The 13,096-nt window shown below is 32.7% G+C and overlaps 1 protein-coding gene across 1 annotated transcript in view; it reads right to left on the minus strand.

The window, feature by feature from the left end:
* The window catches only part of LOC129802802 (protein slit), a 133,215-nt gene extending 121,627 nt beyond the window's left edge, over positions 1–11,588 (minus strand). Inside the window, exon 1 of the mRNA XM_055848903.1 lies at positions 9,098–11,588. The gene's annotated coding sequence lies outside the window, so the exon portion shown is untranslated. The remainder of the gene's footprint in view (positions 1–9,097) is intronic.
* Positions 11,589–13,096: the final 1,508 nt, after the last annotated feature.

The raw sequence follows: 13,096 nt of genomic DNA on the forward strand, positions 1-13,096 counted from the left end.
TTACACGTAAAGAGTGTTAAAATTATGAGGAAAAAAAGTTAATCGCACCCCTTTTTTCTCAGTGTAGTGATTTTTAGTTTTGTCTTATAACTTTTGCAGAAATAACTTAATCAATATAATTTTTTTTTGGGGATGTGTATTTTACGTTTCCACTTCCAATTATACTATCTTTACAAACTACTGTAAGTAAACTTACAATATTTTTTGGAGCTGACGATATAGATATTGAATCATTTTCAGTATTTTGCCGAAATACCAAATAGATGTTCCCTGTCGAACAGGTGTTCCGTCAACCCTATAACTACTGTTGGTCTATTACAAGTCTGTCACTGTTTTAAGTGATATTGGATGCATTCAATCAGTAAATAAATAAATCAATAAATAAAAAAATTAAAACACGTATTATAACTTTGTTTCGGATATACAGTGGCGGACAAATAATAGAATCAGCTCCGCAAAGACCACTATTTTACCTTTAGCATTTTTGTTTATACCAATTCGTTGAAATTATTTTGATATAGAAATGTTCAAATAATTACCTTACGTCAAATAAGTATTATTTTGACCGCTAGAGGTCTCTATTTTTTCACAGAATAGATCAATAGTGAAATTTGGTTTAAACAACATGATAGGACCACTTTCATTTAAATTAAAAAATGTGGTCTATAAATCGAATATGTTTAAAGCCATATTTAGAAACAATAAATGACATTTTTTCAATTTTTTTGGCCGAACTGAATTTTACTATTGACGTATTCTGTGTAAAATAGACACCTCTAGCGACCAAAACAACCCTTATTCTACGATTCTAATATTTTGAAGATTTCTACTTCAGAATTATATCAACAAATTGGGAAAAAATACAAAAGTTAAAAAAATATAAACTTTGCAAAGTGATTCTATTATTTTGGCCGCCACTGTATATTCCATATTAATTTACTTAGTAATTTATTTAGTAAATGAGGAATAAATCCGGATCCAGGTGTTAAACTGTTTTTAAATCGTCCATTTGTTTTAAGTCACTTCAATTGAATAACCTGTATGATATCATGTAATACAAAAGCTTCTTTACTCAAATCATGAGATTTGAGAAGGTTTATATATTTTCTAAAGCCTCAAGCCAAGAACCCTTTACTTGGCTCTACTTATAAATCTATTTTGTAAAAAGAAGCTTGTAAGAAAGCTTATTTCGTGTTTAAGAACAAAAATTACAGCCAGTTCCAGACATATATTTTCCTAGGAATCAAATTAAAAACGATCCTTAAGGACAAATATGCACGTATGGGCAAATGGAAGAATTTATGCGGAAATTGGCAAAACTCTGAGGCTAATTTGGCCATTAATAAATGATATTGTTACTTTACTACTTCTAATTTAGCATATTCCAAAGGGGACACAATATTTTATCCATAAGAGCCCCATAAAAGGCCAGTATTTGAAGACTGTCGAGAATCAATATATTTATTATTTGTTCATCAATTTGTAGTAATTGTTTGTTCCCTGTGTAGAATAGTCGTTTGGAGAGTTCAAAGTAAATTCATGAGGAATATGTGTTTGATGAGTGTGTGTGGATTAAGATTGTGATTCTCCCCTTATCATCACAACATACGATAATAAATATTTATGTGTTGGCATTCCCAAGAAATTGTGTGTCATAGAAATTCTAGGATAGGACAAATGGTGGTTGATGCATGGAGAGATTATCGAGGATTTTCCATGCAGATTTCCCTACATAAAATAAGCATATACTATGCACTCGCACTGTAAGCTTTTTCGCACGAACGTTGTATTCCATATACTCAATTGGAATCCATACCCAATAGGAATAGTTCTGCTTTGTAGTTTTCACTGGAACGCAAGTAATTAACTACAACTAGAGTGAACATATAGATATTGTTAGGAATATTGGCTACGAGAATTATTCATTTCACCATTAAACATAGATGGAAAGTTAGTGAATGAATATTGGACTAGAATTTACTTAAAATCTGCGATATTTGGAACATTGCTTAGGAACTGTGACAACTTTCACTGAAGTATATTAAATATTGTGATATTGCCAAACAAATAGAATTTTAATGGACAGAATAGTTATTTTTAGTAGTAGAAGAATTAGGTAAGTTCTTAAGATCCAAGACTAAATTACATTAATCTTCTTGACAAAAATTTCGAAAATTTAAGTTGCTATTAGTTGAAAATTTAAGTTGCTCAGATTACCGAGCAAAATAAATTCTGATAATTGGTACAATGCTTCCTAATCAGTATTCCTTCCAATGCAACGTTTTGATTAGTATATTTTACAAGTTTTCTTTCATAATGTGAATAAAATTCTAAAATAATTTATTTTTATACGGAGCAATCATCTTCCAAATTGACCCCTAATAATAAAAAAAATAAACAAATTTCATTCTGATAATTTAGAAATACAAATATTTTTATTGATTTGGTTTGAATACAATTTTTTTTAAGTTGGAGATTTTGACTGGCCTTAATGAAACGTGATCAAACCCCGACGGCTAAAATGATTTTATTCCCAATTTCAAATTTTCAGATTCTCTGTGAAAAGGTTTGTAACGCTGTTTGTTAAAGTTTGTTGAAAGAATATCCATCGTTTGCAAGACTTTTAATAAAGTTAGGCCAGATTAGCGGAATCCATTTCAAGAATAACTATTAATTCACAGCATTGTAAACCTTCGTAACTTTCAGGTACAAATATTTCTGGAGTTGCTAAAACGAATTTACGGGTATTAGGGTAAGTGTGCCAAATTCCGCCCAGCTTGCAATTCCGGCCGCCTTTTTCGTTCCTCGAATTCCCATGAATTTTTAGTTTTTACATACTTTAGAGATTATACAATGCAAAAGAATAACAAAAAATGTAACTTCGACAAACGAGATGACATTGGAAGAATTCCCGAAGGGCAAGGAAATATGAGAATGAAAGTGGCCGAAATAGGGAACCAAAGCTATGTCTACATTTTTATTCATTTTAAAATGTATTAAGAATGATTTTAGAGAAAATAAAGACGATAAACTGTCTACAAGGTTCTAAGCAACACTCCTTAAGTAGAAGGAATGAAAAAAATCAATTTCTATTAAAGATATTACATTTCAAACTTGAGACTTTGGCGCTTGCATGCAACTATAACGAAATTTGGCACACTTACTCTAAGTATATTTTAAGTCCTTTAAGGACCAGTTAATCCCAATCCAAAAACAATTTTTTGATTACAGAAAGGTATTTTGTTTCCTTGAATAGTCAAATAAAATATTTTTTCATCTACCGGTAATGACCAGCGCACAATAACTTTTGTTTGTAGACATGTTTTCAAAATTTCCTATGAGAATGAGCGAGATGACTAGATCTAGATCTCATTCACTCTCATTGAAATTTCAAAAACATGTTTAATAAACAAAACTTATTGTGCGTTGGGCATAACTCACTGCTTTTCAAAGGGTTAAACCTTAAAAGCCTAAATAGAATCATGCTAATCTTCAAGAAAATTTAGCTTGCAAAATTTTGCAGTAAAAATTTTACTCAAACTATCATACACTGAGGTCTAAGGATCATCGTTTAGAATTCCTTGGTATAATTTTCCTTTACCTAATCCATTATTGACAAATTTTACAGGCTAAATATTCTCGAGGATCAGCTTGAGTCTTTTTGGGTTTTAATGCGGATTTCAAAATGAAGGTTTAGTCCAGTTCCAGAAGGTATTAAAAGTCAAAATAATAATCAATTTTAATTATTTTTAAAAATTTAATAAATCATTTCCTATGTGTTGAATCTTGAGTATAAATTTTCCAAAAAATTCTGCTTCACGAAGATTTAAAAGAGTTTTAGCCGTAAGTCTGAAGACCGTGTACCTTGGAAGTAACTGAAAGGTCTATACAGACATTTTCGTTCTTAATATTTTTTTTCATTAGGCTTACTCACGGCTTCGACGTCTTTTTTTCACTCTCTAGTGGTAGTGCTTGTAATTTGGGACAGCTCGTAATTTTGGACACTTTGAGGGTAAAATTGGACAGTAAAAATAAACTGATAAAAGTTATGGATTTTAATGAATAGTGTATTCCAGCTAAATATTTTTTCTTTTTGGAATATATTGACACTAAATTCATTCAATTTTGCATATAATTTGAATGAAAATTGATTTATTGAGAACTAATTGTACGGAATTTTTCGAATTAACTTATAATTATAAATAGGTAGTTACAACTTCTTAGCAAATTAAGTCACCCCCGTCATCCCTAAGAAAACATCCAAAGCCTAAAGTAAATTTCCAAATCACAACGAATTATTCATTGATTTTATTTATCCTGTTCTAGATTATTCCTTTGACTATTGTGATGTTACTGGAATTTATCGGGAAATCTCTAACACTTCAAAATTCACCAAGAGCCAAGTTTCGAAAGCCAATTACTGTCCACAGTGAGAAATTTGTGCAATTTCACTAGAGACCAATCAAATATTAGGTTCCAAATTCCCAATTAGTGGTTTCATGGTGATTTTTGCTGCGAATCTCGTCCCTCGAAAGCCATCGTTTTCTGTACTCGTTTCCAATTCCAATGGCTGCGGGATTCATTTACTTTGTGTTGTACGACCTGAAAATTTCATTTATTCCCCCCGCAACAACGGGGGATGTGTGTTTTTGAGCTCATTGATTGACGATGGTCGTCAGGTGAGATGAGAATTTTCCCGTAGTACTTCAGTGTGATTGAAATTAATGGATTGGATAAACACAAATCCATCCCATTGCAGAATCTCTTTCGTCCCCAACATTGAGGGAGTGAAGTTGTGGATGGAAGAAAAATCGCAATAAATTCGATTGAATTAGTGTACAAAGTGATGGTGATTTGTCTATTTTCTTCCTTTTCCACATACCCTCTGGTATATGTTTTGGGGCCAAATGGACCAGAAAATGCTTCATCCACTTGAGGTAGAGAGACATATACCACCCCTCATGTCTTTGAATGGACACAAAAGTTGGAAATGAGGATGGTTACAGCGTGAGAAAAGGGTCAAGCTGGAGTTTCTATCTTTAGTCATTTTCCAGTGTCTCCAATACACAGAGTGAGATTAAGTTTTCCGGACCGAGCTCCACCCTTGAGGGTATGTCAAGTGGAGACTGCTCTAATTGCAACAAAGACGACACTGAGACCACAATTCAAGATTCCCATTTCCGTATGTACATATGTTTCTTTGACGGAGAGACCAACGTTATAGGGGTGGATAACTCTGTGATTGATGTAATGAAATTACACTTTGCTAAGACAGAATAGAGTGCGATACCATTGGTTTAAAAGCCAATTTAGAATATTTCTTTTGATATTGTAATACACTTATAACTTGATAAGGAAATAGAATGATTTCAAAGTGAATTTAGTACAGATTTCTGTACTAAGGATTCATATCGCATATCGGAAGAAGTACCGTATATACGGGTGACTTTGCACTTTAAGGATGATTTACCCCTTGATATTCTTTGACTTTTGCATTTAATAATGACCTTCAGCGATTATATCTGGCATATCTGATTGGAAAAGAGCATCCTTAAGTACTAGTTACGGAAAAGCTTATACGGGCTTCAGACCTAAGGGCAGAATCATATTGACAATAAAATGCTCGCTGCAACCTCACCGTATTTCGTTAATTTACGCATTTTCATTGCAATTCTTACGCAAATTTTCCATTACCATATTACCTTATCTCATACTCGGTGGCACTAGGTGAAAATTATAGAAGAAAATTGAAGAAATAAAACGAAAATTCTATATACGGTGAGCAAAGACAACTGTACGAGAAATAAAACGTACAGTTTTTTTTCCTCACCGTTTATCGCTATCGATTTATCGTTTATCGTTTTCGTTTTATTTCTTTAATTTTCTTATATTATTTTCATCCAATGCCACCGAGTATGAGATAGGGTAATTAACCGTATCTAGGGTAAATCATAATATGGTCTCCTTTCAATATTGCAATATTGGGAATATTACCTAAAATCATTTGATAAGCGTGATTTAAGTTGGTAAATCGACTCATAAATATATTGAATTGTATTTAATTTTATTATCATCTCTATTATTTGAAATATCAATAAGGAAGTCCTTACGACTGGCTGAAAAAAGGATTTATAAATAATTGCAAGTTTTCGCAATGTATAATCTTTAGATTGAGCATAATTTTTCATTATAATTTTTAGTTTTCTACGTGTATTTTAGTTATAGGAGAGAATCACATTAACCATCACTATCAAGTCCTTATCCTTTTCTCAAAATTCACGAATTTTTATAATATTTTAAATTCCAGAACTTTTGGAAATTACACTTTTTAAAATATTATATAAGAAAATAAAAAAAAGAGAATATTAAATAGAAGAATATTTAAAATTAAAAAGAAAACCGTGAACTAAATTTGTGTATCGGCTAAATTGAGTAATTTTATGTTTTAATTTTTTTACGCTTGCGGTTTCTTATATTTGAATATTTTTACAAAGTTAGGAATTATGAATTTGTCTTAAAATTTGTTGTCTATAACTCTGATAAAAATGTTTTAATTCTGACTTTGCGCTTTTTGAAGAATAATTTTTTTTTGGAATATATTTTTGGTAAATAAATTAGCAGATTTGTAGAGCATACGGCCCATTCGACAGTTGTTAATCCAGTCGATACGACAGCCAAACCCCCCAATCCTAATCCTTCATTCTTATGATATACCCGATATCCCCAACTCATTATCCCGGGTGGTGTCTGAGGGTTGATGAGACTTTTGTTCGTGTTAATCGTTTCCGTACTTCAGGAAGTGAGCATCGTCGTGGGCAGTTCGCCACGAGGAAGTTGAAAGATGGATGGCACTTTCAGTTCCACATTTTCCCTTTATAAGTTATAATATCATGTAGGTAAGCTCCATCAAGGTTTACAGAATGATTAATACAAAAGTCCGATAAGTCAGGAAATAATTACAAATGGTCAGGAACAAATTGAATTATGGTCAATGAAATCTAGAAAGTGATTATCAGTGCAGTTTCATCAAATCAGTAATATCAAGATGATTTGTATCTTCATCACTTTTCTTTTGCTAAGAATATTTTACTATTCATCACATTTTATAATTTCCATTTTAGTTACTCTAAAAAAACTCATTTTGATTGACGATTTTTACTAAAATACTATCCAATCTCTTGCAGATTTCTAAAAAAATCTAAATGGTAATATAACTCTGATAAATTTGATATTTAGTTGAAAAATCATTGGGATTTTTGTAATAACAAAATTTAAAGAATTTAGAAATAAAAATAACGATAATAACATTAATTTTATAGAAAACATAAATATTTTCTTTAATTTTTTTATTGCTGTTTCATTTTATTTTCCAAACAAGAAAATTATGATTTTTTTCATTTGAGGCCTTATTTGCAAGATTAACAATTTTATTTATTTTATTTATTCATACACTGGAGCCCATGTGCCCCATATCACTCACAATGCTCAACCCACCCTTGCCCTGACGCTGGTACTCGAGCGTCGATCTCCGCTGTCTTCACGGGTAAACGATGGAAACCCCGCTTCAGACAGAATCAAAAGATTTACATAATTTATATTGTATAAATTTTCTATTATGAAATTATAAATTCGAAATATATTTAAAATTCGTAAAAATGTAATGAAATTATGAAATTTCTCAAGAATTTCCATAAATTTTAAAACATAAAAATGTGATACGTGTTGAAAATAAAAAGGAGTATATTACCATCACCAACATTGATATTTTACTGAGTAAACTTTGAATATATTTCTGCTTGGCTTTCGCTATTTTTTCAATTGAGATTGATAGAGAAATAGGCAAGAAACCAGCTTCAATTGCAGCAGGGGCCCTTCAAGCCTAATAAAAAGTGAAGCTATTTTTCACTTTTCCTTGTAAAATTTTTGCAGCTATTGCACCGCGACTTAAACGAATTTGCTCGTAGTTCTTGTATTATTTCGGCGAACATTATTATATATGTATTTTTATATAGCTTTCAATGAACGATTTCGAAATATATCAGACTGATTCTCTTTAGGAAAAAAATTGTCAATAGTCTTCAGTACCTTTATGCAAAAACGTATGGAAAAATGAAATGTCGAGAAGCCCCTGATTGGAGACTATATATGTTAATCATTTAAAGATTTTTTTTTGTGATTGGAGATTCTCATATTTTAACAAAAATAATTGAATAATTTATCTTTATGGAATATTTGTTTAGTTATTTTTTCAAGATGATGCTTGGGAAAAAAATTTAGTATTTAAATTCTCTATCAAATATAATTCTGTGTACTCTTATCAAGGAATCGCTGGTAGGGTAGGTGTAGGTTCTCTACTTTGCTGTTGCTGAGAATTCAAATCCACGCTAAACATATCAGATCATCTCGACGACTCAGAATATAAGTCGAATAACTCGATTTTTTTTTACAAAAATCGCTTTATTTGCCTTTGGATACTTATTTATACCCTCTACTTTCTCTGTGAATATTATACTTGAAAGATAATTATTTTTAAAGTTATAGAGATTTTAAATCTCAAAATCCTATACTCTGCATGTAAAATCTCAGCTTCAAATTACTCTATTCATTTCTTATTATGAGCGATCGATCTAGTAAATTCAATGACACTTTACTAAGAAATACTCAGAATTATCGCTTTCGAAAAGATTTAGTCCTTAATTAAGATTGAATCTAGAAATATTATTGCATGATAGTTCTATTTTTCAAGGAATTTTGTACGTATTGCATTATAATTTTGAGGTAGTCAATACCTAAAATTATTTTGAATGTTGTTGACATTCATGCAGCAAAAAAAGAAAATGAGCTGCATGAAAGCATCCCAACCATTCCCAACTAGTTAGCTTAATAGGCCTAAAGTCGGCTATTAAATATGTATAAAATTAATTCTTATATCTAGGGCAACGAATATAGATAGTAAGGGAGCTTTAGTGCTGATTATAACTTCAACTGGAAGCTTTAATGACTTGCACACCCCTTAATACCACCCACAAACTGAGCCTCTCATCACAAATTCATGCACCCTATTGATTAATTGGAAATTCATGGTATGCAGACTTACCACGTCAATCACTAATCCCCACGTTTATTTAGTTCTTGTGCTGCTGGCGCTTTCGCAAAACAGCTGTTTCTTCTATACTAAAGTCTCTTAGTGGGTTGAAAAAGACACCCTACCACTGGGCTAGATTATTCACCCACAGATGATGGAATATTGCTCCCACAATTGAGAATCACCAGATTCTGCACAAGCCACAGATAATGTGCGATAGTGTCTTTGAGTCACTTCTTGTTCCGGCACAACACAGCAGGGGGATTTTCTGGGAGACGGCAGGATGTTTGGGTGGTGAGAAAAAAGAAACAGAAATTTTACTTACACGAAACACAAGGATATCTCATGGGTTTATTGAGACACTCCACAAGAAACACATAAAACACATGAGACATTGGATTTATGAGGGATGGGTTTCGTTAAATTATACGGAGCTTTTTGGGATACTGGGAAGCTTTGAACGAACACAAAGAGGTATTAGTTTCAGTGGAAATTACTGTATTTGGATAAGAAAGACAATTTCACAGTGGGAGCTTTTTGACGATCACAGGGAGCTTTTGACGAAAACACAAGGTTTTACAGAGGTATGACAATTAATTGACGATCACAAACACAGGATATTGAGGGATAGACAATACAGAAAATCTTTTGACGAAAAACTTGACGAAAACAGAAGGAAATTAAGGATTACACAGAAGGGTTTTGTTTTGACAAGTACACAAACAAGAGGATAATTGTTAGACAAATACACAGATGGATTGATGTTAAGGAGCTTTTGACGATCACAAACACAAAATGATCTTTAGGGTATTTTAGACAGTTCTCGACAATAGGATAACGTTTGGAATGTTAAGGATTTTCAACACAGGAATGTAAAACAATCACAAGGTTTCGGGAGCTTTTGACGATCACAATTTCAACACAATATGTGGGAGCTTTTAACGATCACAGAAGGAGGAAATTTTAGGTTTTTGACATACAGAAGAGGGGAGCTTTTGACGAATACAAACAGAAGGTAGATATTGGGAGCTTTTTGACGATCACAAACGAAGGATATTTTCGAAGGTTTTAACGATCACAAACAAAAGGATATTAAGGAGTCTTTGACAATTACAAACAGAAGGATTCTTTGGGATTTTGACGAATACAAACAAATGGATGATTTTAGGAGCTTTTGACGATCACAAACAGAAGGATGATTTTGGAGCTTTTAACGAACACAAACAGTAGGATTGTTTTGGGAACTTTTGACACGCACAAACAGAAGGATATTTTGGGAGTTTTTGACGATCACAAACAAAAGGATGGATTTAGATCTTTTGACGAAGACAAACAGAAAATGTTTTTGGTATCTTAGACAGTCACAAACAGAAGGATGTTCAGGAGCTTTTAACGATTACAAACAGAGGAAGATTTCAGGAAGCTTTTGACGAACACAAAGGAAAATGATTCAGGATTTCTTATAACAATTTCACAGGGAAAGTATTAATTGATTGGGAATAACAAAGGAGTATCTCATGAGACAGACACAAAACAATTGGATAAATTCCCAATTGTACATACATACAGGAATTCCAAAAAAGGAATTACAAACAAACGGAATATGTCTCAATAGGAATTTTCACGGTCACAGAGGAGTTAAAATAAAAAGTTAGACGATCACATAAGTGGGAAGACACGGGATAAATTGTATCTTACTTTGATGTTAAGGGCAACACAGCACATGGAGTGGAAGAATGCACTCAAAGTTTCGTTTTAACACATTTAAAATTAAAAAAAAGAAAAGTTCTCGCTATACACTTTTTCACACTCCCCAAAACCAATGTGACATCCAGAGCAAATCTATTTTTGCCGTAGACAGCATTCCAACTTCTTGGTGACTCCTTCGGCACGATTGATGCAGTGTCGTAAAGTTCTTCACGTTAAATCCACAGACACTTTTTACGATCACACGACTCATCCTCTCATTAGAAAGCCATTAAGTGTGCCTTCCGTCGACACTTTGAGCTACCATCTACTATCTACATTGTCTATTTACCAATCTATTTACCCGAAAATTTCAGTAGCTAACTGGCAGTTACAAGGGTTGGGCAGGGGATACCCTTTTGAAATTCTCCTGCTACGCTGAAAATTGCGGAGGAGGATTCTCTGGGTTGTTTAATGTGTCGTTCCGGGTTGAACTATTCTTGAAATTTTATGGTGCACAAGAAACACGATGAGAAATGTTTCAATTTTCACTATAGTATCTTCAATAGAATTTTCACCATTCCTCTTGAGGATTCCTCATGAATTCGTGAGGTATGTTCTATCAGTAGAATTTTCTTATATATAAATAAATTTTCACACACTTTCCACCAGCAAACTAATGTCTCGATGTAAACTACAAATTTATGGAATTCTTTGATAAGAATCTCTCTAACAGTTTCTGTCTGTATCACGTAAATGCCGCAGTATCTAGAGGATCGACAAAACATCCAGATTCTTTGGGAGTTGTTGAGTGACTAAAAGTTGTGTCTTGGCGGATGGTTGAGGCATCATGCCGAGGGGAATAGCTGAGAGTGTGCCAAGAAGAGAGAATGTTAGAGAATGAGAGATTGCCCAAAAATACTCTCAATATTAATCTCTTTTCTCTCACACACTATTCACTGAGAATGCCAATGCAGGGGATTGCATTGGCCAAGGGGTTGATCACTGTGAAATTCCAGGAGAAGAATTCCTATAGACGACAAACCCTAGGAATATTGGTGAGAATAGGATTTTTCTCCGTTTAGTTCAGAGATTAGTTGATAGCGCTAAGACAGCGGTGGAAATTAATATTAAAATGAATATATTACTAATAACGCGATTTGTAACGCCATCTATTGAAAAGTGCCAGTGTTAAAAATTAAAAATACTGTAGACTATTACTAATTTGCTTATTTAAAGATAGGGCTACTAGCGTCTTAAATGGTTAATTTTAATAGTGATGATTATTGCTTAAATTTCCTGTAAAACTATAAACTATTACAGGACGCTAAGACGGAGATGGACATTAAAAACACACAACTCAGTCACACTTCATTTATCTGTGTAATGATTCTTGCACGACTGTTTTTAACATGCACATGTTCTTGCACGACTGTTTTTTTCTAACAATAGCTTTATCGATAGATTTTTTGTAACTGACTCAATAATATTATAAGTTTAAAATTTTAACAACACTGATTTTTGAATTGAAAACTTCACGTGGTTTAGAGCAACACATAAGGGGTAAATTCTAAGCTTAAAACAGACTTTCTTGTAATCGTTTCATCACAGCCTTAGTCTACCAATTTTCCTTGAAAATGTCATTTTTGCCTACAACACCATGTTTATATACAGCCCCATTTTGTACTTAAAATTGTACAGGGACATGAACTTATAAATAAATAAATAAATTAATTAATAAATATTATCAGACATTTACACAGCAATAGGGTAGACCAGAGCAGAATTATCCCGCAAAAGAAGTTTTTCATTGCGTACACAAGTGGTTCCGTCTTAAGTGAAAACGAATTAAAGGAATTTTATATGAATTGCCTGCTATTGGGAACTCATTTATAAAATAATTTTTAACTTTCCCGTAAATGTATGCAAATATTTTTCACATAGTAAATTTAAAATGCAGGTATTTCTAATGTACCGTTGGCGCTGAAAATGTTTTGCATACATCGCGGCGTTCCCGTATCTTATTACAGTAGACTCTCTCTCAATTAGGCATTTGGGGCAAAATGTCATCCGGTTTATCGAGATTTGGGCGTCAAAGCCTTTATAAATTCCACAAAAAGCGCTCAATTATAAAGAATCACGATAAAATAGAAAGAACTACAGCGAATTTGAGCGAATTAGCCTTATAATTAAACGTAAAAATTGTCAACAAAATTTTTCGCCTGATTGAAAAAGAACCGATTGAGTGAGAGTCTACTGTATAAAGATATCTCCTGTAGGTATGCAAATTTTCCTTGTCACTGGAGTTCACGGGCTTTTTTCGGT

The sequence above is a fragment of the Phlebotomus papatasi genome, chromosome 2, assembly GCF_024763615.1.
Source record: "Phlebotomus papatasi isolate M1 chromosome 2, Ppap_2.1, whole genome shotgun sequence".
Taxonomy (NCBI): domain Eukaryota; kingdom Metazoa; phylum Arthropoda; class Insecta; order Diptera; family Psychodidae; genus Phlebotomus; species Phlebotomus papatasi.